The following is a 25,126-nucleotide window of genomic DNA, read 5'->3' as shown; positions in this document are numbered from 1 at the left end:
TAAAATTATTATATTTTAAAATAACAATAGCACAACTGTTTTCTGACTTTCTTTTCTGTCTTTTGAGTTCCTTGGGCACTTTTATTTATTTACACATTTAAGCAAAGGCTTTCATGAAATCTCTTGTTTCCACGACTTGGAGCTGTAGGACCTTTCTCCCATCTCCATCAAAGGCCCTGGGATAAAAATCACAAAAGGTTGACCGCTGTAAAGTGCATCTATGCCTCCCAGCTTGGATCGACTCCCGTGGTTGGCAGAAATGCCATGTAATACAGCCCAACAGGCTTCACATATCTTAACAATCTGGGGTCAGATTTTACACCGATACCAGCAGGAGCTAAGGTTAGTCCTAGCTGTGTTGGAAGAACAGACTTTAAGAAAACTTGTTCTCCCTTAAACAGAAGGGTTGACTCTGTTTGTCATGGAGCAGAGAGGTAACAGGAGAGAGAAAGACCTATGATATGCCAGTGAAAAGGAGGTGTGGGGAACCTTTGTGGAGAAAGTCAAAACAAAGGCAAAGCCACTCATACAAAAATCCATGGTTTCCAGCCAGTCAAGCCTCTTCGCAGCACACAAGTGCTATTTGCTCTCTATTTTACTGTTTCTGGAGAGTAGTTTTAGTCTCATCTCCATGCTGAGGGTATAATGCAACCTGAACTCCCACTGAAAGTGCAATTTCAGAAAAAATGACGGGACACCCACACAGCACTGGGATGCTTCAGGAAGACCTGTCCTATTCCTGCCAAAGATCAAGGGGAATGTGTTAGTGGCTAACATCAGCTGGAACAGGGGAGATACCTGACTGCTATTGCATGAGTGACTATGAAAGGCAGTGAAAAGATCTCTGTTGATTTAAATAACCATTAACTGTTTAACTCACTAAATGGGGTTTATGGCTGCTTTGCATTAAAGCTGGTAGGTATCAGTGATCTGTCCCCAGCATTGTAAACAGCAAGATAGAGCTTTAATTTGCTTATTCTTTGAAGACTGGCCTTTTAGTGTTCTAATAAAGCAGGATTCTAATCTACACAGGATAAACTACAGTATGTTTTAAATAATTATACTATATGCTTAAACAGTCATTACTGTAGGAGGACAAAGACCAAAAAGTTTAGTTCATACTAAATATTTCTCTTAAGTGATGTTGTTTTCTCTTCCTAATTGGGTTTCCTTACAACAAACTTTGCCTTCACAATTATTCCCTTGATTACTGTAAGAGTGCCAACATAATTTAGTATTTGGGGCTAGTACACAGACCCTGGCGAAAACCTGACTCAAGCAAGTTTTGCTGCATACTGCAGATTCAGCTTACTGCACAGAAAACGGTTTTCTATATGAAAACTATTAAAGTATATGAAGAGTAATTAAAAGCATCAATTAAGAATGTGAAATAAATATTATTTTATATTAGCCAGAAAACTTATTCTGACATACTAAAATTGGTGCTTAAAAGAAACTGCAATGTGGACTGCCTCTTATTCAGAGCTCTAAAATACTGCCAAGTGGTGTCTAAATGTATCATTTGATGAGGTATTTATAGGAAAATAATTTATTCTTACAATTTAAATTAGAGTAATACACTGTCAGTATGTTCATCTGTATGAAGATACCCAGAAGTGCCACTGCTATGCTGACAGTTAAACTTAATTTTGCAAACAAAATTTTCTTTTTATGTGTGTGGAAAAGACAACCTGACATACTCTACACTTCAGCTTTCCTGTGACAGAAGAAAGGGCAACATTGCTATCAGTTGCCCCCATGCTTTGTCACATTTTCCTGAAATAATTAGTTTATCTGTGAAGTAGTAACTATTTAACTAATATTTCATCTTAAAGTTAATCTGTGAGAGTTATTAATGCATTTAATGGCTCTATGGCAGGAATTTCTTGTTTTACATACAGCTGTGTAGCTTTTTTCTATGGACAGCCATCGCAGAAAGTTGGATTCCTTCATTCTGCAGAATTATGTTCAAATAGCAACAGAGACACTTAGCACCGGTCTTCAGCAGAGTGCAACAAAGCAGGCAGCTACCCGCCATCTCAAATGAAATTGCTCAGAAAGGTTACAAATTATGTTTTTTATGGAAAATGAGGGTTAGAACAAATTCCAGTCAAACTAACCTTGCCATTGCTTTGGAAGTTGCTACTATTAGTTTCTAAAATCTGACACTGCATGTCAACATGTTATCTACTTATCACATTATGGGCACCAGCACATAATCCTGGAGAGGAAGATGCACAAAAGAAAATTCTGGATCACTTCGTGCTAAAACGAGAATAACATCTCTTAGCATGTGTGCACATATACACATGCAGCACTGAGAGACAAAGAGAGAGATGCTGTTGGTAAAAGCAGGACACCACTTGCCTTCCAGCACTTACCCCTTGCTCAACAAAGTAAGTACTCTTTTCCTTGTCTTCAAAAACAAAGAATTCACAAAACCAAAGAATTTTTCATGGAAATGAAGCAGAAAAAAGTTTTTTTTTGGTGACATCCTTCATCTGTACTGACAGACAAAATAGCAGTAGCCTGATATATGCATCAGAAGCAGAAAATTACAATACAAAAGATAGGTGAACTAAAGGATTGGTCCTGCAATGTATGGCATCATATCTATTGAAGTTTAAGGATTTATTACCAACCCATACATAAAAGGGACAGTGAAACTTTCCCTTAAGTTGTTAACAGTTGATGTTCGTCAGAGTAAAATTTTTGGGGCCTGATGAATTAAGAAATTACTTAAGAAGGAAATATGTTCAAAATACTCCCTCACATTCATGTGGGAGAACAAAAGTTGGGGGCTACATACCACACCTATGGATGCCTAACACTATAGAAGAAAGGACAAAGAAGAAGTATCATCTTTGCCTTTTAAGATAAATGCACAATTTTTCACGAGCAAGAAGATGACATGTAGCCCTGCGGTCTAATGTAGTAACTGCATTATGACATCTTGTGCCAAGAAGGCTTTAGGAATAGACTAAGCTTCAAAAGGTAGGTTATTCTTCAGACCCTTTTAGGAAGGCAACACACACATCTCCTTGCCATGCGTTATGCTCTGCCCTCTACCCACAGTCAACTGAGAGGCTCAGGCCAAGGCAGGGGCTCTTGCCTGGGAGTGCAACTTCTCAGATGCTGGAAAAAACAGTAAGCAGGAACAAGCAGCTAGTATGAACTCACTGGTGACATGTTGCATCCAAGCACAGGCATGAAGAGAGGAATTACGGATAAGAAAGGCCTGAGAAAAGGGCTGGCTTCATCAGTAACTTGAATTGAGGAGTACAGCTGACTGAGAATTTTATATTTTGGGTACCAACAGATTTTGGATCTTCACCACTGGAAAGAAATATTCTATTGCATTGGCACAGACCAACAATTTCAGGTGAGTTACAGCAAACACAATTCAAATATACTGTAACATGCTTCCTTACAGCTCACCTTACCTCATTTTTGACTACTTAATCATGCTCACCTAGAAAAGCTATATTCTCACTTGCTGAGAATACAGCTCCCTGTACAACTCCTGCTCTAGCTGTGTCAAGATGTCTTTGGAAGAAAATGGAGCTACAAAAAGGCATGTTTTATCCCTTTCTCAACTCAAGAGAACAATCTAAGTTGTGAACGCAAGTCCCAACCTACCCTAACTCAAAGCATGGTAGCAGATCACAAATCCTCATCTACTTCCCTTGCAAATCACAGTCAATTGTACTAAAATATGTTTTAGAAACATATGTTGGACCACCCAAGGAATAGCAATCTCAGCTCACTTGTATTTCAAGCAAGATACTATGGTAAATCTTCCATCCAGAAGAGTAATGTGCTAACCCACTGTGCCACCTAATCCCTAAGAGTCTCATTTTGATTGTACAAAAATAATTTAGGGACCTAACAGTTTTAAACTGGCTTTTCTGCTGCCTAAGTGCTTCATTTTAATAGATATTAGCTGTTAAAGATACTCATTTTAACAATGACATTTACAGCTTTAACCAGTCTATCATAGAGCACAAGTGCATCACTTAGCAGGATAGCACTGTTTAAAAAATAATCTACCTGCTTTAATGCATATTGGAGTGTATTAGTTGAATTAGGTCATTTTAACCCTTCAGCTTTTTTTCAGGAGCATGAATACATTTCAGACCCTTTTAGTTCAACATTGAACTAAAAGATTTTTCCACACAATCGTAACATTCACTTACATCTCCCCTGCCATTTAAATTTATTTCCATTAATTCCTTTCAATTAATTAAGCCTCACAACACCATTGCAAAGAGTTTAAGAGATATCATTCCCAACTGTGGGGTTGCTGACCTAATGCATTTGAGCTGGATGGTATAACTCCCACTGTTTTGAAGGAAGTCAAAGAACGAGGCCTTTTCCTATCATGGAAAAGACCCTCATCAATTTACAAGGGAACTTGGTCAAGGCACAGGTGACTGAACCAAAGCTACATACGAACACATGGCATCGTAAGCGTTCTGAGAGATACCAGATCTACAGATTCCTGTGCATCCATAACCACAGCCTTATCCTGCTTTTGAAAGAAAATCATAAGGCAGGAGATGATGAAGAAAGTGTCAATGGGCTGTATAAATATGCAATGGAAATCTAAGTAGCTGATTCATCCTTTGTTGTTAAAGGCAGAACTGCCATACTAGATCAAACAATAAATCAAATTACACAGTACCTATTCCATCATACCGGCCAGCTCTTAGGAAGGAATATAAGAATTATGTTAAACTATCTCAGCTTCTCAAAACCAATAATTTAAACATCTTCCTGAGCCAGACTTTGTATCCAAACCAAGTACCTTTCAACAATCCTGTAGCCTTTTCTGGTCTGTCTCCATTACTGCTCAAAATGGAGGGTTGGAAAATGAAATGAGGGTATGGCTTTGTGAACGAGATGGAGTCCTGCCTCTACAGAAAAGTGAGTACTGTCCATCAGTTGACTGGAGGTCATCTGCTGGCTCTGTAGCATCTGTAGGGATTGGTGCTGCCTCTCAGAGGGACTGGTGGAAGGTACCACACCTCTGCACAAGGATGTGCCTCTCCATATCCCACTAAATTCTTGCTGCTGGGAAAGCTGCTGCAGCCCAGTGGGAGACTCTGAGGAAGCCTATGGAAGTTGGAATGTTGTTCTTGCACATAAGCCTAATGCCACTTACACAGTGAAGTAGGTTGTTGTTAAGCTGCTGAATGGAGGCATCTGACATGACTTCCAAGCAGTGGAGCTAACCACTATTTGCAGATAGCGTCAGACAGCCATTTGCTGATAATGTGTCCATACAGGCTTGTCTGAACTCAGGAAGAGGCAGCATGCAGAGCCACGCACAGTCCACTGACTTCTAGTTGCATCCCCTTGAGGTGGGTGATTAAAACTACAGTGTGCTGCTGAAACATGGCTATATCAGCAATTTACACAGTGTAATAAGTAATTCCTCTTCTGTTTTCTACTCTTTACTTAATAATTTGTAAAATTCTTCTTGGTTTCCCAGCTGCTACTGAGCAATAAGTAGCTATTTTTAGAGAGCTAATCACTGTAACTCCACGCTATTTCTTCTGAGTTGTAAAAACTCATTTGCCCTTGCTTAATCTTACACAGTTTGCTGTGTAGGTATTGTCAGAGCTCTTATTTTCCAGTGGGCATTGCTTTGACCACATTGCCATTGAATTTCTCCACCATTTTAGTTATCCAGTAATAGGAATGCCACAGTCATTAGGCAATGGGTCGTTCTTCCACAAGTTCTTGTAGGCTACTTTATATTTTACTCTTCTGCTGTATGATCATGTTCTATAGAATTGAATGGCTGTGATGGTCAGATTTCACTGCATTGCTTAGGACTAGGGTGAAAGATAGCCCTCTGGATAGGGGGTTTCTTTGTAGATGTAAATTTTGACAAAGGTATCTGCATTTTTTTAATATCGCATATCATGTCTGAACTACCTTACAAGGAACACAGCATAAACTGATTTAGATACAAGTTTCTGAAAACTATTATATTACTATTAAAACCAGTCTTTATTGGTCTGCCTACTATATTGAGTTTCTTCAGAGGTTATCACGCTTTTGCAGGAGAGCAACAGAAAGTAAGCAGGACCACAGAGCACATCAGATATATTATTGCTTAGTAACTAGAGGTTAATAAAGCCATACAGAATTAAAAAGAGATTAAAAAGTCATCTTATCCTGAAAATGATGTAACACGGTGTGCAATATTCAAGGTTTGACACAAGGGTACAACAACACATGAAAAGATAATTTGTTCAGGCCCAGTTCAGGAAAGAATTTCTTGTTATAGGAGTACATGCTTTATTTTATCATTTGCTAAGGCATCTCTACTTTTCTGAATAGCAATAGATTTCAGAGTCTGATGTAGTCTCCTGAATGAGAAGTTCTAATGCCAATTAAGTTCAATCCATTGGGTCTAAGGCTACTTAACTGAAATAAGTTACCAATACATTTGCATAGAAGAAATGACAGGTTGAGCATCTCCAGAGTTGCTAGCCTGCTGATAGGATGCAATTAAGACAAAAAGAACTTGAGGATACTTTTCTCTTCAGCAGACCATGCGAATCTAAACAGGAAATGGGCTCAGGTTTCTACCAGAAAGCTGAGTATAGCACCAGCTAACATATCCATTAGTATTCATAGGGCTTTAACAAACTTAGCACTCTCTGTAAGAAATTCTGGGCAGCCATGGGTAGAGCTGGATAAAAGACGTAGTATCCTCGTATTGAACTTTGAAGAGTTGCTCACAGGAGCCACTGTTCCCTTTATGAACTGGAATAAATCACCCAAATGGGTCTTGTACAACTACAACAAAACTATGGAAAAAAAGAACATGCAAATAAATGGAAAATTAAAATAGTCTATGCAATGTACCACCATAGAGTTCTGTACTTGTGTGTGTTTGTTATTATGCCATGTATGAAGGTCTGAGGAACAGATATAAGATTTGTTAGGTAAATAAAACTAAATTATAATTAAAAGAATTTTGTACCATCAAAATCAGCATGTGCCTCAAAAATGCCTGGGAGATCATTCCAGAAATGAAATCTCAAACTTAATAATAATGATTTGGTGTCAATCACTGCTGTGTTTCTTCTTGCCCCTTGTCTATGTAAGTAACAAGACATGAACACAATGAGACCTCAACATGCTGATTTTTTTTGGTGAGCAGCATGAGAACAAGTAATTCCTGCGATTTGCACCCAAAAAATCAACTAATGACTTAGTAACTTCAATTCATTTCAGATACCTCTTGCACAGGAAGCAGCAGTCACTTATTAACAACACCTATACAAATGTATCTCTTGCGAGGAGCACTTTCCACCAAAAACATGCAACGCTCTTTTCTTTCTACAGTTCTCTGGAAATGAGACCATAGTCCTTCAGCAGGTAAACTTTTTGGCTCCAGGATCTTCTAACAGACTTTCTGTGAGAAGAAGTCAGCATCAGGCATGAATCTTCATCTCAGATTCCCAAATTCCTCAGCATTAGTATCCACAGTGCTGGTTGATTCATGTCCCTCCAGTTATGACACTGAGGTTGCTAATGTGGTCATTCCTGTAGAACTCATATCCAATTAGCTGAAAGAACAGATGTGCTGCTTCTAAAATTTGCATTACCCATTTCCACCTGTGAGAATAATACCATCAGCTCACCAATTACTCATGGAGATTTGAGTTTGAACTCCAGACCCAAATCTTTTTACAAGCAGTATGTTTAACGAATGAGTAGTGCACTCTGCAAAAATGCAACTAAACTGGAGTTGGAGAAAACATCTGTCTCTGATGTGCACCACTGTGATGCGTTATGTCAGTTTGCATCAGTCAAGCTTGCAGTTTAACTCTGTTTCAGGGTTTTTTTTACTTGCATCAAAAGGTTTGTCATTTTTCTGTGATTTAGGTAAAGGTAAGTTAGGTAATAAAAATCTGTGGTCTGGCAAGCACTGAAGCAAACCTCAACTCTCAGCTTTATGCTCCCAGATGCCTGCATTTCCAGTGGGTAGTGTGTAATATGTCTAAAGAAAATGAATGTTAATGAAATAGAAAGTGGTGAAAAGCTGCTATAATGGCAGAATTTTGCTCAGCTCATAGAAGAGGTTCTGATGGAGGCAATTGATAGAGCTTTCCCAGAGCTCTAAAAAATAATTATTTAAGTTCTTATACGAGCGAGAAGTGGAGAACTGAGGGTGGAAAAAGGGATCCATTTGCATGTCTGCAGTATAAGGGATCTTCTGGAGACTACCTAATGAGCACTCTGACTGCCTTGTGGGTTTCCAGAGGAAAACTCTTACTCTATTCCCTAGCTCAGAAACCAGCTTGCAGCTGAGATGCACTTCTGAATTACGTTAGGGACAGAGTAATGGATTTTGAACAATGTCTCTTCAATGGAAATTCTTCTTTCCCCCCAGCTGGAAGGGAAAAGTATTATGTCTGCTTCAGCCCAGAACTGTCATCACATAGGAAATGACCCCAGACTTTTCAGAAAATTCATAAATTCCATCACCTTTTTTATTAAAATGTCACATTCTTCTACTCTTAAACATTTCACTAAATACAAAAGCCACGGGGGGTAACATGTTGGCCTTGGCAAAGCCAAGGCAGGATTAGAGCCCGTTCAAATCAACAGAACTGTTTCAATTTCACTAAGGGGATGGCAATGGGGAGCGGAAATTGCAGCTATTTTGCCAATGCTTTTCCTAAAGATCTTTTTTAATAGAAAACTTGAAAATCTGACTCATTTTCATAACTGACATACACATGAGCATATGGTTAAGAGACAGTCAACTTTCCAAACAACCCTCTAGGTCTCCAGAGGCCTGCCACCTTCAGCCAGTAGTTTTTAGAAGATGATGTTTCATTAGCGGATCAAATCCAGACTTGAACTTGAATCCAGCTGGCACACATGAGGCCCTCAAGCTGACAAGCTGTTCCTTGGAGCATTAGCAATTCTTTCCTCTCTTACCCTAGCTTTAAAGCCAAACACTGGCAGTCTGATGGACTATTTGATCGTGGTATTTCATAATGATGTTATAACACTCACATTTTCTGAACAGGACCGTATGGATCTCCAGGAAAATCTGCATCAAAGCTCAGCCTGAGGAGTTGTTGATAGCATCTTCCCAAATGAGCCATGCTCTCCTGTCCTCTGAGAGCAGGAAGCTTAGCTAAACTTCCGTGTCCATCCCTATCTTACTATAAGGCCTGGCCTAGGCCCCCATACTTTCCCTGTAAACACAACCTCAGATTCTTTTTTCGGCTCTTTGTCCAGTTTCACTCATAACAGCCATTGCCATCTGGTGCCAAAGTTCTCATGCAGATACTACCCCATGCTGCTAATAGCTGTGAGGTTCCTCTCTTTTCACATCCTTCTCAAGCGCTAGCTTATGACTGAGTGAATCTTATGTTTAATAGAGAGAGATGTCTTACTTCATTGTTTGTGTAGCTCCCCACCACCACTTGTAGTGAGGAACACAACAGACTAAAGAAAAGAGAAAAAAATATCTTTTTTTTTCCACATTTGATTTACAAATCCCAAAATTCGTAGAACCACAGAATCATAGAATAGTTAGGGTTGGAAGGGACCTTAAAGATCCAACTTGTTCCAACTCCACTGCCATGGGCAGGGACATCCCACTAAATCAGGCTGCCCAAAGCCCCATCCAACCAGGCCTTGAGCACCTCCAGGGATGGGGCAGCCACAACCTCCCTGGGCAACATGTGCCAGTGCCTCACCACTCTCACAGTGAAGAAATTCTTCCTAATGCCCAGTCTAAATCTGCCCCTCTCCGGTTTATACCCATTCCTCCTGGTCCTATCCCCACAAGCCTTTAGGAATAGCCCCCCTCCAGCTTTCCTGTAGGCCCCCTCCAGGTACTGGAAGGTTGCTATAAGATCTCTGCGCCTTCTCTTCTCCAGGCTGAACAACCCCAACTCTCTCAGTCTGTCCTCATAGGGAAGGTGCTCCAGCCCTCTGATCATCCTTGTCACCCTCCTCTGGACCCATTCCAACAGCTCCATCGCCTTCTTACATTGAGGATTCCACAACTGGACACAGTATTCCAGATGAGGTCTCACAAGAGAGGAATAGAGGGCAGAATCACTTCCCTTGACCAGCTGGCCACGCTTCTTTTGATGCAGCCCAGGATACAGTTGGCCTTCTGGGCTGGGAGTGCACATTGCCAGCTTATGTGGAGCTTCTCATCAATCAGCAGCCCAAGTCCTTCTCTGCAGGACTGCTCTCAAGCACATCATCCCCCATCGTGTACTGAAAACGAGGATTGCCCCGACCCTGATGCAGGACCTTACACTTGTGGCCTTGTTGAACCTCTGAGGTTCTCAGAGGCCACTTCTCCTTGCTTTTAAGTACAACACTTTATACAAAGAAGCAGGCAGTGATGGACTGTCCTCAAGCTGCAGTACTCTGTATGCATCAATTACAAAGAAGGGCTTATTCTAACAGAAAGTGATCCCTAGAATGCTTGTACCTTTTTTTTTTTTCTTAAAATGGTGGCATGTGAGTTCCTGCACACCAATAGCTAAAATGATGAACTAGAGCTGAGATTCAGGTTTCAGTGATAATTGTTTAGTGCCAACTGCCTTCTAGGATAGGATCTGCCTTCACACTCAAAAAATAATTCACATAAATAATGGATTGCTCAGTGGTAGTGAAGAAGCATTTCATGAACTTTGAAAGTAAAGACAGAGCTTCAGGGTTTCAGTCCAGTTCCAAAATTTATGATGTTTTCTGTGCATCACAGTGCAAGGGTGTGTAAGCCAGTCTTAATGGAAAAGCATTGGTGGCATTCTAGTTAGCTTTGATTTAAAGCTTAATTTAGGTCCTGAAAAGGGTTAGTGCATCTTTACAGCCATCTTGTAATTCTCTAAGAGTCCTGCCATGAAGTTAGCCAAGTCCACATTTCAACACGTCAGGGTCACTTTCAGATCAAAGAGGCACTGAGATAACTACCAAAATCCACTGAGAAAAGGCTTACACCTTGTCCAAAAATGTACCAAAATGGAAGCAGGCAATTCACATTACTATCCAAGTGCATTCAAAGGAGATGTAATGAAAGTAACATGTGTCGTACATACATACATATATATAGCCACTCATGATGTTAAATGAAAACTAAAATTCTGGTTTGAAAGTGGATCTAACTAAATATTTAAAACTGAATATTAGAGCTGAGAGAATAATTGGCAGGAAATAATTCACCAGATGAATTTAGCTTCTTCTTCGGCTTGTGGAGTGTCTGCATACAGATAGCCATTTCCTCAGACTCAATCATTACTTTAAACCAGCCTCAATTTTATAATGTAATTCCTTCCCTGTATAGGTTGATCCTAAGGAGTCTCCAGTGCTTTGTTGACACTTTGTATCTGAAGTCTGATCTGTGAATGTTAGCTCTGAGTGGCTGCACACATAACACGGTGTTGCTCTGACCCACAGTTTGATGTGCATGTCCTGTTTGAAAATTTGAGCTTGCCAGCTCAACACTTAAGTTTTTATAAGCACTTGTGTGGGTGAAATCTGACTACTAAGGTATCAGGAAAAAAAGCAAATAATAAGCAGAAAGTATTGCATAAATCTGCTAACTTTTAAATATTAGCAAATCCTCAGCAATACCATGAAGGGTAGAAGGAGGCTTTTCACCTCTCCTTAGTATAAACACCTACAACAATAGCTCTTCCAGAGGTACTGGAATCAATACCAAACCCCCAAGTATTTCTGCAGCTGGGATGGAGTAAGCCCACAAACCAGTACAGGCAGAGAGCCAACGGGATAGAAAAAGCAGCTGAGGGCCTGGTGGACAACATGATGAACATGAGTGAGGGGTGTCCCCTGCAGCCAGGGTGGCCAGCTGCATACAGGCTGTATTTGCAGCTAGGGCAGCCAGCTGCACGCTGGGCTACGCTTCCAGGGACATAGCCACTAGAACAAGGAAGGTAATGATTCCCCTCTCTTTCAGCACTGATAAAGCTGTCTTTGGAGTGCAGTGTCCAGTTCTGGGTTCTCCTGCACAGAAAATAAATGAGCAAATAAAAGCAGAGGCCACCAGTGTGACTAGAGAGCTGGAAAAACATAACATGAGGAGCACCTGAAGAATTTGGATTTGTTCAGTCTAAAGAAGAGAAAATAAAAGGGAAATGTTACAGCTATCTACTGCAACCTAATAAAAAGCTACAAAGAGACCGAGTACGATTCTTCTTCAAGGTGAACAGTGATGAGACAAGAGTGTAAGGACACATGTTACAACTTGGGAAAATCCATCTAGATATTAGGAAAAGCTTTTTCTCTCTAAAGGTGGAAAATACAGGAGCGGGTTGTGCAGAGAGGCTGTGAAGTGTCCATCTTGAAAGACAGCGAAAAACCAGTCGGACATGGCTCTGAGCAACCTGCTTTCACCAGACATGCTCAGAGTAGGAGGTAGGTGTGTGACCTTTGGAGGTCCCTTCCAACCTACATGCTTCTATGATTCCCTGACACTTTTAATAAATATTTCTTCCAGGACTTGGAGCAAATCCAATCTTTTTTTCATCCCTGTATTTCTGTAAGAATTTAAAAAAAAAATTAAGTAATTTCCTCCAATGGAGAGATTCTAAATGTTAAAATCCACCCCACCAGAGATAGATTAATGGCAAAATGAAGGTAATAAAACCAAAGGTTCAAAATTCCTTAAGAGTCAGATTCTCCATGAGTATATATCAGCTCAGCATGACCGACTTATGGCCACCCTTATTTACACTAGCTGAGTTCTGCAACGTGTTTCACAGTTAACATAACCCCATAGATAGTACAGTTATTTTTAAGACATCCAAAAAGTGCTGTCTTTCTCAGTGTTGTACTATAGTAGGGAACCTATGTGCGCCTCCTGTGATCTCTAGCTTGTTATATTATCATGTCTGATGCAGAATTATTAGGTACTGAAATAAACTTTAGCTTTTAATGACTAAATGTCATGCAAGAGGATGCTAGACTTGAAAGCCAGCAGAAAAGCCCTAGGCTGTTTCAGAATTCAGATTAAAATTATTCAGTTATCTGTACTCCTTTCAGATATCTATAAATATCTACACTCCACAGGGTGCTCATGCAATTTCTGATGGTTTACCAGACTGAAGCCACCTCCTCAACTGTAGGTTAGAGTTGTAACTCCTTGATATCGATGAAAAGGCAAGTGACTTAGTTATGAAGGTCATTTTTCAACTGAACAGTTAACTGGAGGGCACCACAGAATGAGTTTAGCTCTCTTTTGTCTTGGAAATTTTGCAATCAAAGAATATAAACACGAACAAAGCCTTTAAGGAGGCCTCTTCTTGACGAATGCTCTGGAAAAAAATTTAACTAGCTTAATAAGGTAAAAAATTAGAACATTTTCATTAACACAAAATGTTCTTTTTAATTAGGATTTTGCAAGCTAAGTCTCCTAATGAATGAAGGAATGGAACTTCAAAATGATTTGAATTGCTTATTTTTTTCTTTCTCTGGCTGAGAAGGACAAATGTAACTTTTTGCAAAATAAATTCGGCTGGTAATTGGAGACCTTCTAATTAACTATTTCATGGACTGAGTTTTCATAGGCTTATAAAAATGAATTGCTATGAGATGTCTGCTTTCTGAACTAATCCTCAAGAGTTCTGAGTGCTTTAAGAACACAGCCAGTACAAATGATGCCTAGACACACAAAGTGGGCAGAGGTATAGGTAATTTACTCCTGCACGAATTGGATGCAAAACAGGTACAGGGGATAACTGTCCTATTTTTAAGGACGCAGTTACAGGACACAGATGATAATGATTATAAGGACACACTTACTGGAGGGATTGACATAACTTGTAGCACCTCACTAGCAGAACTACGTACATACAGAGGTACTTGATATTCCTGTGGTGTGGCTACTTTGCCAGCATCAGTACTGAGCCCACACTGTCTAAGGTGCTAAGGCGAGGGAAGATAGCTTTTATAGTCGTGTGAAGGAAGGCTCCTCTGTGACAAGCTATAGCAGCCACAGAGCCAAAACACACTGGCTGTGCCACATAATAAGGCTCTGCCTGATATCACACAGCCAGCCCTAGCACGTCATGCAGTCAGCAAATGTGCAACAAATGAACACAGTTCCACAGTTTGCATCTGGACACAGCTGGTAGGACCTGGTGACAATGGAGGAAGTGTGGAGAGTGTCATCAGAGTTGGTGCCCGCCTCTACACACAAACAGCAACTGCAAAAATCTCTGCACTGGAGCCAAGCTGAACTGAGCAGTCCACAGGTGTTGCACAGCACCACATGAGCCCTTTCTGCAGCCATTAGAGATGTGTTCCATGCCACCAACTTGCAAGGCTGAGACCAGGTGAATGCAACACTGTCCCCAACGCGTCCAGCTCTAATGGCACAAAATGAGGTTCTCTGTCCATCACACACCCATAGCCAGCAGGCTGTCTCCAAAGGAAATGCACAAGGGAACAGACACTGCTAGAAAAGACCATCCTGAAATAACAACAGAAAAAGCATAACCTATGGGTCTTCAGTTAAAAGACAAAAGGAGCCTAAACCTGTCAGACTTTTTAGATCCCTGTGGGATTAGGATGAGATGCTGCTTCTGACCTAAAACTCTAGCTCCCTTGTTGCAGCAACTTCAGAAACCTTTTATAAGGGCTAATATGACCACAGTACTACAGGCTGTGCCAGAACAGGCTATAAAACCATTTGCCAGGTGACACCGTTGACCAGAGAAATGCACTTGATCCTCAGATACTGGAAGCTTGAGCAGATGGGCTACGGCTGACAGAACACTTTGTGATATACAAGACAGGTCAAAGTAATGTTGTGAGAATGGGCCTGGATATTTGCAGAAGTAGTAAAAACTGTTTTTCCTAAAAGAAAACATTAGCAAGCAGTAAGAGAATGAAGCACAGCTAATTATAAATGTAACACATGGATAGCTGACTGCCACCACTCCCTGCCCAACTCTACGCTCTCAGGCTTCTAACTCTTACTGTGTTTTTAATATTCATTAAAATCTCAATGGTAGCCTTCTAGCTCAAGATATGGAAAAATCTGGGTAATATCTCCATTAATACCCATTAAAAGTCAAATGAGGTTTGTTTAGCCTTTTTGTTCCTACGTGAGAAATTATCAGGTTTGTTTGCAGCAAGTGTGGAAGCACTCATGCTCCTGTGTTCACCAAAGAGGTACAAACAAGAAAACTGTGACCCTTCACTAAATGAGCCTTTCTAGGCACTATGTATGATGAGGAGGGAAAAAAGGTATCTGGATAAACAGGATACTGGAAAGCAAAGGTATAGTGAAGACAAGATTATGACACAATGGAGACTTTGGGCAGATGTCTTAATCTACTTACACAGTGGGAGGTTTTCAAATTGCATTGCAAAACTAAAAATGAATTAGCAAGTTCTGAAAATGGAAACTGAAGCCTAGGAGCACAGGTCAAACACACACACCATTTGTATCAAATCCTCAGCACTGAGCGCAAAAGTTAAGTGTTAGTTGGTGTCATGGTGGCCACATATTAACACAGAATAGAATCCTTCCAGTTGGAACCTACAACGATAATCTAGTCCAATTGTCCCTATAGAACAAAGGAAGACATGAAGTTGTGGGATGGGTAGGCCCATATAGGGTCTATCAGAAACAGAAAATATGTATTAAAATGGTGTAAAATTTATCAAATAAACACAATGTAGTAGATATTAAAGGACTTCATAAGGTGTTTAACATACTGGAATTATATAAGGATACATCACACAGACTAGTACTCAGCTAAAAATGCATGCACATGCATAATATTTCATTAGACAATTAGAAAAGATGTTAAATCTGAACTTTACTGGAAGATGTTCAGATCAATTCAATGTTTGCAGATACCAGCTATTTAAGTTAAGAGTGCAATCAAGTAAGTAATAGAAGTAGAACAAGATTCAGATCTGGAAGAGGGTAATGCTAAGTGTCGTCCCAAAAAGACAATCACTCTACTGCAGTCTAGAAGTCTGGACATATCTTAATGCTGGACTTACATTTAGAAAAAAAAATATCTGCAGGTATTTTTTCAGACAGTTGGTTTTTTTTTTTTCTTGGACATCCTCTGCTTTACTCAGCCTCAGACTAGAAGCAAATGAGACATTTTCACACATGAGGCGCTGTGGTTGGGATCATGTTACCCTAGACAGACTTTTTTTCTATTCGTCTTATGCCATTCTTGGGCCTTGGATGATACAAAAGCCTGAGATGCAGCAGAATTTGGTCTTAATCTTTTTTTGCACCATACAGATATGAGCAGCTGAAACTGGCTTCAGTGGACCTTTACACCAGCTGAAAATCTGCTCCAGATACCCTGCAGGGGAGGAGAATCTGCCATAGGTGTGCAGGATTTACACAGCTCTGGGGTCCTAGAAAGTCAGCTGCAGGAAATGATGTGCTGGCATAACGTTTTAGGTGCTTCTGGGTGGGAGGGTGTATTTCTGCTTGTTTTCTCTCATTCTGTCCTTTGTTTACTTTTGTGCACAGGCTGATGGCTGGGTGCTTTTCAAAAATGAAACACTTTTCCTCAGAGTGCACACATCCCATAGCACAGTACAACAAAGTGCTGGCTACAGAACCCTTTTTGTATTCCTTGTGCACTGGGTAGGGATTTTTCATTTCATGCATCATCCATAACTTGCCGCAGCAATTCCAAAAATCTCTACCACGCTCACATGAATACGAATAATTTAAATTCACATTTTTGCTTTTGGAAATTTATCATCATAGAAGTCGGGCTCATAAAGCAACTGTATTTCTGAAATTTCTTGTGGAATAATCAAGTGATGGCACTGCCCAACAAACCAGTCTAATTGCATCAGTATTGCACAGGCACTTTGAGCTATGACTCCACCCCACAAGAAGGTCACCTACTGATATAAATCTATCACCAGTATTACTGTCCAGTCTACTGTTTTATCTTTGATGCTTCTTTATATAGACTATTTAATAGCCAATTAAAAAGCAAGGAGGCTGTTGCTCAGGGTATAGGTAGGTATCTTTTCTCTGCCAATGGCCAATAGCAAATGTTCTGGAGGAACTTACATGAAATGTTGCTCTTTATAGTAATGGAAGAATTGGCTTTGAGCAACATATCAAACTTCTCAGTCTCCAGTAGTGTCCACTGGCTTTTTGCCAAAGAACAAGGTACTGCATTTCTTAAATAAATATAATTGTGAACACAGATATTTGATCCTCCCTGACCTCAGAGAAGCTGCTAGCTTTCAGAAAAAGCAAAGCAATGATAACTTTGCCATAAGCAACGAGTTCCAACTCGTTTCTCAACTTCAAATGCATCACCCTTTGAGAATCAAATGTCACTCTTGTCTCCTGCTGGTGGGGGGGGGGGAGGGAAGGGGCAGCAGGGCAGCTGACAGGAATGCCCAGGTCACAAGCCACCTCTCACAAAAAACACCTGGGGGCTGCTGCTTCACAAGATGGTGCTTCTCCAAATATTCAGTGCACACCATAAATCCAGCAGTGCGCACATGTCAAAGCTCTGCAGCTTCCACTGCCTCTACAACTGCTTCACAGTATAAGGGCTGTGCAAGGAGAATTAGGTCTATGTTTTGCACTATAAACATTTTTGTAACTGACAGTACTCCCTTTCCAAGCATATACACCTGTATTGCATTCAGCTGATGGATACAATGCTGTTCTTCCACACCCAGCAATGCTTCAGGGGAAAAAAAGTGAGAAGCTAGGAAAGAGCAGAAGGGAGGGAATGAATTGCCATAGCTTTGCTGTTGAGCTCATGCCTGGCAGAGGGCCTTTCTGATATTCCAGAAACTGGGCATGCCAGGTCCTTGAAAGATGCTAAAGAACTTTGCCTGAACAATTAAGCCGATCTTATAATTACACGTAGAGCATTTAAGACAACAGTCCTAGACTTGTCGTTCAAGCAACAAAGTCTTCATTGGAAAAAAAAAGATACACACTTGAAAGCTTTTCAGAAGGACAAGAAACATTATATAGCACCTACCCAGCTGAAATCTTAAAACAAGTTTGAACCCTGTTAAATTAACAGAACAAAAAAACTTAAGGTTGTCCTGTTACCAGCCTGCATGGGGCAAGGTATCCTCAGGTACTGTTCCAGCTACCCATGCGGTGTACCCCGAAAAGTTTTCTCACAAAGCACACTAACTCCTGCCAGCCAGGCACCAATGCTGCCTGCTGCCTCAAGGAGTTTTATCTAAAAATAGAAGCTGCTTAAGAAAAATGACCACTTCTAAAGAAGAACAGTCAGTTTCTCTCTGAATCAATTTAAGCCCAAGCACATCAATGAGATAGAGCTTGACCTAAAGAGCTCCACAGAAATCGAGACCTAAGTTAAAGGTGTGCCAGTAATATGGAAGAAGATAAGGAGACTATGGGCCTGATCCAAAGGCCATTAGGTCAGTGACAAGCTTTAATGTTGATGTAAATGGGCTTTGGAACAGGCCATGCTAGAGAAAAGAGCACTCCTTATTACACAAATAAGCAGTTATTAGAAATGGACTAGAAGTTAATGGAGTTTTTTTACAGGCAAAACTCCCTTCCATCGTTTCCACCATCTCAGAAAAGGATTGGGCCATTTGGTCCCACAAACGAGCAGGCACCGGATTGCCACCTCATCCTGAGTGAACACCCACAGGTCAGAAAACCTGCACCAGGTTCGTGCACCAGGAACTGGAGTTCACAGTAGCACATTGGTGCAGTGTGCACAAGCGGTTACCACAGCTAAAACATGGTCAGACTCTCTGGCCTTGCTGCACCTTTAGGTGCTTTCTTAGCATAGCTGGGCACCCAGTCAGCAACACTGCCCACCTGCGTTACTGCCTTTTGCATGAGCGACTGCAGGAATCCATTTCCAGCTCACCACAGAATCGTGATGGTTCAAATAATGAGAGAGGAACTAGGTGAGAGGAGCTCCACCTGAAGTTACTGTTTGCCAGTGGGTGCAAAGGCATTTTTAATTCGGGTATAGTAATCACTAAGTTGGGGAGGGAATGCAAATGTTTACTTCTTAGCGATGAGACAAAAAGATACAACCATAATTCTCACCCTCTCTGGCCCACGCTGAATATTCCTTGTGGAAGGCACTAAACTGACAAGGTTGTTTCATTGACAAGATATGAAAGAGCAAATGTTCTGTAATTGAATACCATGTGCCTCATCACAAAGAAAAATAATATAATTCTCTCAGAGATAAAATAAAGCACATATTAAGAGACTACTGTTAAACTAGCTGGCTAAGCCAAAACAATGAGGAGAGAGGGACTGTACAAGTCACCCTGTTGGCTACAATATAATTGGCTTGTTAAGGAGATAAGTGCAAGCAGACACACGTGAAGGAAACAGAAGATCACAAAACACAAGGACCTACAGAGCAGTACAGACTTCAGGCACAGCTAACAGACACTGCTGCCTAAATGCAGAAGTTACTGATGGGACAGAAAGTGTGTTTGAGAGCCTTCATAACTGGTGCACGAGGCTTAACTCAACTGACTCTGTAGTTTTCAGTTCAGGTTCTTTTGCACGTGGTTTTCTCCATGCCAACTGAGGGGCAATGTTCTTCTGTGACCTCAGCAGGAATCGTGTCTAGACGTGAGATAGCTGTGCTGTGCTCCCTGGCTCAGGAGCTGACAGTTTGCCTTAAAGTATTAGAGCAGCATTATATTGATTACTGCTTGATATTTGCAGGTCTACAAAATGTCCAAGGAGACACAGGAAAGTTTAGAGACTTTTAATTTGTTGTACCAAAGCTTTTCTGATGGTCCCAAAAGATTACACATTTATGAAGAAGGGCAGCAACAATAAAAGCTTATTGTTTGCACTCAGCCAAACTTCATGGATTTTTTAAGTATGACAAAAGAGAAAATGAGTTACACAGATTTTCAATAACTTGAACACCAATCTCTGCTGTCCAAAGGGAATTACTCCAGTGTTCTGTCTTTGTCTACCTTGGCCTGGCTTTAAGGGTTTATCCTTGTAAACGACATCAGTAGTTACAGTTAACAGGTCTAAATGAAGCTGTGGGGCTGAGATCCCTCTTGTCTTGATGTGCTAGATGCTCCAGGGGGGAAGACTAAAGATAGCAAGAGAAACTTTGTCAAGGTAGATTCACTGCAGAAGATAGGAACAAGTAGTGCATGTAGCCCTTCCCTTTGCTTCAATGACAAATCAGAGGTACCAAAAGGATTCTCTTATCAGAGGGCAATGGCACAAAGTGAGATTAAGGTAGCTAGCCATTTTGCTTTTATGTGTTCAGCTAAAGAGTAAGGTCAACGACATAAGACCACAAAACTTTTAATTAAGTTAACAGTGGAATTATTTGCTTGCTCCTGGATTACATTGATGCAATCCAGCACGAAAACTGCTATTTGATATTTCCCTTGATTTATCCTGCTCTTTGGTGGGGATATACAGTAAACTGTTTTCAAGTACAAACTTGCCATAGCTACTGATGGAGATGCAAGATGCTTCTAAAATCTTCCCCACTCCCTACCTTACTGAAATGGCAGAAAGGCACTAAAGCAAGAAAAAATAAGCATTAAAACAATAGAAGCTAAGGTGGCTACAGAAAAGCATGTTGCAAATTAAAGGTGGGGGATAAACAGAAGGGAAGTACAGATATTTTCTTTGAGAGCCATGCATAAGAAATCTCGTGTCACTGGAAAACAATAGGTCACAAAAGGTTCCTTGTGCAGTCCCTATTTGATGGACATTGAGTAGCATCTTGTTCAGCAATACTGACACATGCATGAGCACCTCAAGTGGCTCCAAAGGGTCAGACTTGTCCCTAAGCATGCAGCCCTGGGAGCATTCAGCCTCTAAATGTCTGTGCTAGCAGCAGAAGCAGACCCCACAGCCAGGAAACAAGACATAAAATGCATGGCTGTGGTAAGAATCAAACTAAAACGTGATTTTAAAAGAGTAGTGTTTTGGTTTCTGAGCCCTCTACTTTATTGTTATTTGGTTTTATGCTCCTGTAAGTAAACTCAACAACTACTTTTTCCCCAACAAACTGAAATTTTGCAGACCATTAATCCATAATATGGACAAAAGCCTTCGGGTGCATGGGAAACAAAATGAAAAATGGTCAGTCTGGTTCTTCCAGGAAAGCTGATACTTCACATGAGCAACAAAGATTTTCCACCAAGCAGCAGTACATGCGCTTCAGTGCAGACCTATAGTGACTGTGTAGAGCATGGTAGAGGGTAATGGCTCTGAATATCATTTATGCACACTTAACTACCATTTAGTTAATGTTTATGCAGCATTTTGAAAATGTAAAGTGCTATAAAGATGCCAAATGTTATTACTATTAATAATCCAAGTGATAAATATGACACAAAATTCTATGCTCTATCCTTGTCCTTCAAGTCAAAGGGATATTTGTAAATATAATAACGACTGCATTCAGCATGACACTTACAGTGTATACGTTACCTGGAGTTCATGAGTTTTACACATACAGGAATAAAGGACTAACTGGTTTCTCCCCAAGTCTACTGAACACTACAAAACCACAAATGAAGATCGAAGATTATGTTAAAATCCTGCTTTTAAAAATGCCGGGTCAGAGCTCTACTATAACATTGAAAAGCCTATTAAGCAAGCCACACAGGTCAGCATGCATTAATAAAATGTGTTTTCTTTTAAATTAATGTAAAACAGGGCACAGAAAAGGACTCAAAGCTGGCAATGTATGGGTATCTGCTGCCTGCTGATTCCGCTGCACCTACCACTACAGAAGCTGTCTGTCCATACTTAGACCATCCAAGCCCCTAAACCTGTCCCTCCTCACACCTTCACTTTGTCCCTTAGAGGGGGCCTACGGACCACAGAGTCCACCATCACAGGATGAATTATTTCCTGTGTGATTTTCCTGTTTCTCTAAACAACTTCTCTTTCATTTGCGACTGCAGCACAAAGTCAAGAAGGCAGAGAGGAACCACCTCACAGGTCACTAAGGCTCCAAAATATGCATCCACTGCAAGTGCTTGGCATCACAGTGGATTTCACTTACTGCATTAGACCTCAGGGATAAGTCTTTGAGCCTTTGGTTTCTACTTTTATATTCACAAAGAAACTGTCTAAGAGAAGTGCTTGTTATTTCAGGGGGGTAATCAGCTTGTGAGGAAGTGCTAAGTAAAGACAGGGAATTCTTTCTTCTCTAAGTTTTTCTCAGGTTTGGAGCAGTGGTTTCCAGTTGCCATGGCCTGCAGTTACTTCTCTGAGAGAAGCATCTGCCATACCCCTTTCTGGAAAACCAAAAGGAAAAATCCGTTTTCTAAAAGATCTTATAAATACCTTCACTCACTTCACCAAACTAGATTTTCCAAACAGTTCATCTCCCACTCTGGTGTTCTTTTGCAGTGGCTGGATGTTGAGCTCTTGGATGGCTGGATCCAGCCCTTGAGACTGAGGGTACAGGTAGAGAATATGCAGCTAAATCCCTTTTTCGAAGGCATTCTCCAAGACTTAAAAAATATCTTAGTTTGAAAAAGGAAAATCAGGAAAAAAAATCCCAACGGAGACAGCATGATCTACTTGCTTACACTGGTATAAATCAAGAATAACCCTGTGGACTTTGAAGGACTTACACAAGTATAAAACTGCTAGAAATGAAATATTCACATTTCCTAACTTCAACAGTTGGCTTGGTTTTCTTTAAAAAGCTTCATTAATAAATACTTTTTAAAAAGAAAAAAAAAGCGCTCTTCCTCCCCCAATACTAATTGCTAGTGCTCAGATTTAATCTTCAGCATTTATTGTGCTTCACCAAATCCCTAATAATCACCCCAGAAGACTCCTTAACATTGTTGTATAATGGGAAACAAGGGCAGGGTATTACTTTTTCATGTACAAAGATGTTTCATCAGGAGGCCAGATTTCTTCTATGCAGCTAAAGTACATAGAGCCTGACACTTTTAATTTCTTCCGTAATTGTGTCACGAGAGGGGGTTATGTCACTGTGCCTCTTTGCTGAATTCCAAGAGGCTCAATGCTATTCCCATGGTCATCACCTCCTGCCTCTACTTTAAAATAATGAAGATTTGGGCTGAAATAAATTTGAAGATATCAAATAAGGACCCCTTGAGTTCCAGGGAAAGAAAATAAAGCAGCTTTTATTAAACTTGTTATGAGACCTTTCATGACCACTATTCTCACTGTTCTCTTTGCTCAAAGCCTTTAGAGAATGGTCTCACTTTAGCCTAAACTCAGCTCTTTCTCAGCTCTCTAAGCCTCTGTAAAATTGAAGGACATTCACTCCAACACACGTCTTTAATAACTCAGTATGATTTAAACTTTCAATCTGCATTCCTGATTTCTGTAATAATTGAAAGGAATGCATTAGCAGCAGAAAAAAACCCCCACTTTTGCTTCATAAACTTTACCTTCATTGCCTCAGATTTTCAGTAGTTCTCAATATGTAAGTTTAATGGCGTGACCCTAACAAGAAACGATCAGCAAATGAAACGAACCAGTGTGTAGCTGCTCCACACGGCTACAAGTGTCAGCTGTGGCCTGCCTGCCATTAATTTTATTGTAACTCATTTCTTCAGGTTGAGTACAGCACGATTTAATGTTCCCATTCTCCCATTCCTGTTCTGCATGACAAATTGTTTTAATAAACATAAACCGGGTAATAATAAAGTAATAATAAGCCTAGCACTCACCTTATATCACTGCAGTTAAATTCTCCCACAAGCCAGTGCTGGTTACAGTGACAATTACAGTCGGGCCAATCCGCAGCCAGGCAAGCACAATGGACAGATTTAATATCGTTTGTAAATATGATTAGTGTGCTGTCATGTTATTGCAGCCTGGTATTTACATTTCTCTCTGGGGTTATTCACTACACCAAATCAACATTAAATAGTGCTCCCTTCTCTTCCTCTTAAATCAAACATACCTTTCTTTGTGCTCCACTCAGAAGTTAATGAAGAAAATGGCATTGATTGTTAATATTCAGGATCAATCAGTGCTTTACATACCTCTTTTTTTAAACAGATGTACATCTGTCCATATAACCCTGGAAGATTTCTTTCGAAATTCATAATCTTCCCCCTTCCTCCTCCCCCTCAACACACACCCTTTAACATCAACACTCGTCTGCTTACTCTCTTATGAAAAATGTTCAAATAATGAATGGCTGTTGTTTACAGAAGTAATTTCATGCTACATTTCCATTATTGTCTGGATTTGTTTAGCTTCTCAAGCTTCCCCATTTCCCTGCAATGAACTTTTAAGGAAATATAACCGGCTTTCACTGTTTATACCATTATGTTTATAATAGAAACTGCTCTCATTTGTGACATATTGCAACACTTCATAACTGTGTGCAAATAAGCATCCTTAAACTTGTTAAGGTCAATTAATCATTGTACAAAAGCTTTTTTAGCTAGGACTTCCACCAGCATAAATCCAGCCACATAGCAGGGTAATGAAAGGGCTCTGGCGTGGACTCAGGTCCTACATGGCACAATTGTGTGCTTCAGATGTTAATAAAACTGCCTGCAGATAACGCAGATCTTTATTTGGTTCCCGTGGTCAGGCAGCACAGGCTGAATACCTGCAGCCCAAGCCAAGGAAGGACTCTGGTGGCAAAAACCTGTAATTACTGTAGTGATGAATTCCCACCAACCTAACTATTTTTAAAGACACTTTTTTGAGAATACAAGCAAGGAATCAAGTTGGAGGACAGCCCGCTGAGTTTGGATGCATGACATTCACTGGACAGGAATCAACGCATGAAACACTGCAAAAAGTACCTATTTCAAGACATCACAGAGGACACCATCAAAGGTGTTGGCAAAGCAGAGCCATGGCAGTTGAGGCAGGTCTACTATTCGGCAGCATGGAGCCCTGGCCTCCTCCTGCTGCGGTGTTAACTGCTCTGGGAGGAAGGAGTCTCTGGGAGGGTGGCAGTGATGGTACCAACCACCTGAGAGCTGCCAGGTTCAATCACTAATGATAGAAAGGGCTCTTAATTAGTATCAACCTTTTCTATACACAGCCGTGGCACACACAAAGTCTCACTGCTGCTCTAACGAGGATGAAACATTCACATGATTTATATTCATGCTTCCATTTTCA

At 40.5% G+C, this 25,126-nt stretch overlaps 1 protein-coding gene across 9 annotated transcripts in view; it reads right to left on the bottom strand.

Annotated features, from left to right (window-relative positions):
* Nucleotides 1–25,126, bottom strand: part of LMO1 (LIM domain only 1) — a 343,783-nt gene that overhangs the window by 123,948 nt on the left and 194,709 nt on the right. The gene's annotated exons all lie outside the window — the stretch shown is intronic.

Source organism: Cuculus canorus, chromosome 5 (assembly GCF_017976375.1).
Source record: "Cuculus canorus isolate bCucCan1 chromosome 5, bCucCan1.pri, whole genome shotgun sequence".
In the NCBI taxonomy this organism is placed as follows: domain Eukaryota; kingdom Metazoa; phylum Chordata; class Aves; order Cuculiformes; family Cuculidae; genus Cuculus; species Cuculus canorus.
Note: the sequence above shows the minus strand (reverse complement) of the source record. Positions and strands in the feature narration are given on the sequence as shown.